The sequence below is a fragment of the Triticum dicoccoides genome, chromosome 7B (genome assembly GCF_002162155.2).
Source record: "Triticum dicoccoides isolate Atlit2015 ecotype Zavitan chromosome 7B, WEW_v2.0, whole genome shotgun sequence".
Taxonomy (NCBI): Eukaryota; Viridiplantae; Streptophyta; class Magnoliopsida; order Poales; family Poaceae; genus Triticum; species Triticum dicoccoides.
The window spans coordinates 12043108-12049400 of NC_041393.1; positions in this window are offsets into that span (position 1 = coordinate 12043108).

Below are 6293 nucleotides of genomic sequence, written 5' to 3' on the forward strand. Positions count from 1 at the left end.
GGCATTCAACATGTCTTAACCTGGCAATCTGATAGATCACCACTTTATCCTAATATATCCTAGGAACGCAAGTTGTGCAAATCAACATGTCTCAAAAGAATATGACAAAGAAGAACAAATTCTAACTTAATATTTGGCTTGCAACCTCTGGTACTTGATTGTATAGACCATTGCCATTGCATCAAATTCCTATAGACTGACATTGTTATCAAGCCAAGCCTCTAATTTTTTTTCATAAAGTAAACAAAGTTAACATGTCTCTCTTCGAGCAGAAATTGAAAAAATTAAACTACTAGTGTAGGCCATGTGCAGCAATTAAAACTGGCTTCAGCTATGTATCTCAATAGGTTCTGAGAAAATATACAAGAGACCAGAGTCCTATAAACTTTGGAGATTAAAAATATAAAATGATCTACCTCCTATAACTCTTAGAGATTATAAATACTAAAGGCGCTTGACAAAATAATCAGCGACAATGATTTTAACTGCACGCTTGACAATCTACCGGCTGGGTAGTTTTGCACAAAAAGTGCATACATCAATTCCGTCCATACAAAATGCTATAATTCCCTTCCTATAAAGCAACCACATGCAGCACATCCAACCCCACCAAGCATCAGAACATCGATTACAATTTATATGAACAGTGCAGATTGACATTCAGTACTAGGCACTTGACTGAAGAAGATTACCCACTAGGGTCCTCTCCTCTTTGAGCTGAGCCCAAATCGGGTAGAACTAAAATGAATCGAGCACAAATGTTCAAACACGCGTGATTCCATATTGCTCACTACGAACATTAGGCTAGACATCACTGAGACAAGCATCTCTATCACACTACCTGTGCACTGCATGTGAAAATGGTTCTGCAAACAAGTATCACCATCATGGAAACGGAAACACAAAATCTCCTTCTCATTTGCTGGTGTTTTTTCTTGTTTCAAGTGCTCATTTTTTAAATTTCTGTTTGATTATTTGGATGCATCATGGCGTGATCTAGGCAGTGTCAATAATGGCCAATTCAGTTATTATTTGGTTTCAAGATCCCCCTGGCCGTTGGAGGGGGCCTTCAGTTCAAAATATGTGCACTCTAGCAAGTGACAGGAAACGTGAGAAGAACCATTGTCATGCTAGATTTTTTTGATGCACTCTGACAAATATCGGCTCTCAGTAACCACTGCTCTAATTTTTTTGTTTTCCTTCTCCTTGTGTTTTTGTTTGGCACTCTCTTTTTTGTATATGATATTTCATATGTTTTTAGGACCAAAGTTTGAAAATGCCATGTCTTTTGATGAATTTTTTCGATAAAAGACTTTTGATGCACTCATATATATATATGATTTTTGGGTTAGATTTGTTCAAAATAAAACTTTAAAGAGTGTAAATTAAAAAAACATGAGAAGAACCAGTTGTTGACCGTGGCCTCCTTTGAGAGCACGAGAAGTTTCGAGGCCAACAGAGCAACAGGACCCACACTTCCTGCACAAACCGACACATTCCATCTCGATACCCATAGACCATCTCGAAGAATGGGCCTAGACTTCGTCTGTCATCTCGGGATGACATGCACTAACACGGAGAATCAATTATTCACCGTGGACTACACCCTATCGATGCCGATCAACGCCCTAGACCGCCGGGGCCACCGGATGGGTGCTCGATCTAGAGACCGTCCGAGGGGGGGGGGGCACCCCTACATGCGTGTGGCCCATGCATATGCATGCATGGGTGGTGTGCTATTTGAATAAGCAGCGCACATCCTTGACGTGGCACGTGCCTCACATACCACAAAAACGGGGCGGGAACGTCGAGGACCGGCTGCGTTCGTCCGCGAGACAGAGTCTTCGGTGGGTGATCCTATGACAGAACGGGCCTAGACTTGGTCTGTCATCTCGCGATGACATGCACTAACACGAAGAAGCAGTTATTCCCCGTGGCCTACCCCCTCTCGGTGCAGAACAACGCCCTAGACTGTCGGGGCCACCAGAAGGGTGCCGGTGTGTAGAACCAGGCGAGGGTCATCTGGAAAAAAACACAAGACGGTAATTATGATGTGCTAAGGTTGTTTGCCAAGCATGGAAGAAAAACAAGAAGACAAACTATAATATGTATTATCGAGAATGCACACGAAGGGAAAAGATCTAGATGAGATGCTTTACCGAGAGTCGCTCTCGGTAAAGGTGGCCATTACTGAGAGCCGATAATCGGCTCTCCGTAACCACTGCTCTAATTTTTGTTTTCCTTCTCTTTGTGTTTTTGTTTGGCACTTTGGCACTCTCTTTTTTGTATATGATATTTGATATGTTTTTACGACCAAAGGTTGAAAATTCCATGACTTTTGATGAATTTTTTCGATACAACACATTTGATGCACTCATAGATATATATATATATGCTTTATGGGTTAGATTTGTTCAAAACTCAACTTTAAAGAGTGTAAGTGAAAAAAACATGAGAAGAACCGGTTGTTGACCGTGGCCTACCCCCTCTCTCGGTGCCGGCCAACTTCCTTGACCGGCACCGAGAGAGAACTTTAAAGAGTGTAAATTAAAAAATTAGAAGAATCAGTTGTCGACCGTGGCCTACCCCCTCTCTCTGCGCCGGTCAACTTCCTAGACTGGCACCGAGAGAGAAATTTAAAGAGTGTAGAGTAAAAAACATGAGAAGAAGCAGTTGTTGATCGTGGCCTACCCCCTCTCTCGGTGCCGGTCAACTTCCTAGACCGCAGGGGCCACCGAATGGCCCATGCATATACATGCAACGGCCTCCTTTGAGAGCACGAGAAGTTTCGAGGCCAACGGAGTAAAAGGACCCGCACATCCTGCACAAACCGACACATTCCCTCTCGATACCCATAGACCATCTCGAAGAACGGGCCTAGACTTCGTCTGTTATCTCGGGATGACATGCACTAACACGAAGAATCAGTTATTCACCGTGGACTACATCGTCTCGATGCCGATCAACGCCCTAGACCGCCGGGGCAACCGGATGGGTGCTCGATCTAGAGACCGCCCGAGGGGGGGGGGGCACCCCTACATGCGTGTGGCCCATGCATATGCATGCAGGGGTGGTGTGCTATTTGAATAAGCAACGCACATCTTTGATGTGGCACGTGCCTCACAAACCACAAAAACGGGGCGGGAATGTCGAGGACCGGCTGCGTTCGTCCGCGAGACAGAGTCTTCGGCGGGTGATGTTGTGACAGAACGGGCCTAGACTTGGTCTGTCACCTCGCGATGACATGCACTAACACGAAGAAGCAGTTATTCCCCGTGGCCTACCCCCTCTCGACGCCGAACAACACCCTAGACCGTTGGGGCCACCGGAGGGGTGCCGGTCTGTAGAACCAGGCGAGGGTCATCTGAAAAGTAAAACACAAGACGGTAATTATGATGTGCTAAAGTTGTTTGCCAAGCATGGAAGAAAACAAGAATAAAAACTATAATACGTATTATTGAGAATGCACACGAAGGGAAATGATCTAGATGAGATGCTTTACCGAGAGTCGCTCTCGGTAAAGGTGGCCATTACCGAGAGCCGATAATCGGCTCTCGGTAACCACTTCTCTAATTTTTTGTTTTCCTTCTCTTTGTGTTTTTGTTTGGCACTCTCTTTTTTGTATATGATATTTGATATGTTTTTACGACCAAAGTTTGAAAATGCCATGACTTTTGATGAATATTTTTGATAAAAGACATTTGATGCACTCATAGATATATATATGCATTCTGGGTTAGATTTGTTCAAAACTAAACTTTAAGGAGTTTAAATTAATGAAAACATGAGAAGAATGAGTCGTTGACCATGGCCTACCCCCTCTCTCGGTGCCGGTCAACTTCCTAGACCGGCAACGAGAGAGAACTTTAAAGAGTGTAAAGTAAAAAACATGAGAAGAAGCAGTTGTTGACCGTGGCCTACCCCCTCTCTCGGTGCCGGTCAACTTCCTAGACCATAGGGGCCACAGGATGGCCCATGCATATACATGCGACGGCCTCCTTTGAGAGCACGAAAAGTTTCGAGGCCAACAGAGTAAAAGGACCCGCACTTCCTGCACAAACCGACACATTCCCTCTTGATACCCATAGACCATCTCGAAGAACGGGCCTAGACTTCGTGTGTCATCTCGGGATGACATGCACTAACACGGAGAATCAGTTATTCACCGTGGACTACACCCTCTCGATGCCGATCAACGCCCTAGAACGCCGGGGCCACCGGATGGGTGCTCGATCTAGAGACCGTCCGAGTGGGGGGGCACCCCTACATGCGTGTGGCCCATGCATATGCATGAAAGGGTGGTGTGCTATTTGAATAAGCAACACACATGTTTGACGTGGCACCTGCCTCACAAACCACAAAAACAGGGCGGGAACGTCGAGGACCGGCTGCGTTCGTCCGCGAGACAGAGTCTTCGGTGGTTGATCCTTTGACAGAATGGGCCTAGACTTGGTCTGTCATCTCGTGATGACATGCACTAACACGAAGAAGCAGTTATTCCCCGTGGCCTACCCCCTCTCGGTGCAGAACAACGCCCTAGACTGTCGGGGCCACCGGAGGGGTGCAGGTCTGTAGAACCAGGCGAGGGTCATCTGAAAAAAACACAAGACAGTAATTATGATGTGCTAAGGTTGTTTGCCAAGCATGGAATAAAAACAAGAAGAAAAACTATAATACGTATTATCGAGAATGCACACGAAGGGAAAAGATCTAGATGAGATGCTTTACCGAGAGTCGCTCTCGGTAAAGGCGGCCATTACCGAGAGCCGATAATCGGCTCTTCGTAACCACTGCTCTAATTTTTGTTTTCCTTCTCTTTGTGTTTTTGTTTGGCACTTTGATATGTTTTTACCACCAAAGTTTGAAAATGCCATGACTTTTGACGAATTTTTTCGATACAAGACTTTTGATGCACTCACAGATATATATATGCTTTCTGGGTTAGATTTGTTCAAAACTCAACTTTAAAGAGTGTATGTGGAAAAAACATGAGAAGAACCGGTAGTTGACCGTGGCCTACCCCCTCTCTCGGTGCCGGCCAACTTCCTTGACCGGCACCGAGAGAGAACTTTAAAGAGTGTAAATTAAAAAATTAGAAGAATCAGTTGTTGACCGTGGCCTACCCCCTCTCTCGGTGCCGGTCAACTTCCTAGACCGGCACCGAGAGAGGACTTTAAAGAGTGTAAAGTAAAAAAACATGAGAATAAGCAGTTGTTGATCGTGGCCTACACCCTCTCTCGGTGCCGGTCAACTTCCTAGACCGCAGGGGCCACCGAATGGCCAATGCATATACATGCGATGGCCTCCTTTGAGAGCACGAGAAGTTTCGAAGCCAAGAGAGTAACAGGACCCGCACTTCCTACACAAACCGACACATTCCATCTCGATACCCATAGAACATCTCGAAGAACGGGCCTAGACTTGGTCTGTCATCTCGGGATGACATGCACTAAATGGGAGAATCAGTTATTCACCGTGGACTAAACCCTCTCGATGCCGATCAACGCCCTAGACCGCAAGGCCACCAAATGGGTGCTCGATCTAGAGACCACCCGAGAGGGGGCACCCCTACATGCGTGTTGTCCATGCATATGCATGCAGGGGTGGTGTGATATTTTACTAAGGAATGCACATGTTTGACGTGGCACGTGCCTCACAAACCACACAGACGGCACGGGAACGTTGAGGACCGACTGCGTTCGTCTGCGAGACAGAGTCTTCGGTTGGTGATCCCGTGACAGAACGGGCATAGAATTGGTCTGTCATCTCGCGATGACATGCACTAAGATGAAGAAGCAGTTATGCCCCATGGCCTACCCCCTCTCGGTGCCGAACAAAGCTCTAGACCATCGGGGCCACTCGAGGGGTGCCGGTCAGTAGAACGAGCCGAGGGTCATCTGAAAAAGAAAACACAAGACGGAATTTATGATGTGCTAAGGTTGTTTTCAAGCATGGAAGAAGACAAGAATAAAAACTATAATACGTATTATCGAGAATGCAGACGAAAGGAAAAGATCTGGATGAGATGCTTTACCGAGAGTCGCTCTCGGTAAAGGTGGCCATTACCGAGAGCCGATAATCGGCTCTCCGTAACCGCTGTGCTAATTTTTGTTTTCCTTCTCTTTGTGTTTTTGTTTGGCACTTTGGCACTCTCTTTTTTGTATATGATATTTTATATGTTTTTACGACCAAAGTTTGAAAATGCCATGACTTTTGATGAGTTTTTTCGATACAAGACTTTTGATGCAGTCATAGATACATATATATATATATATATATATATATATATATAT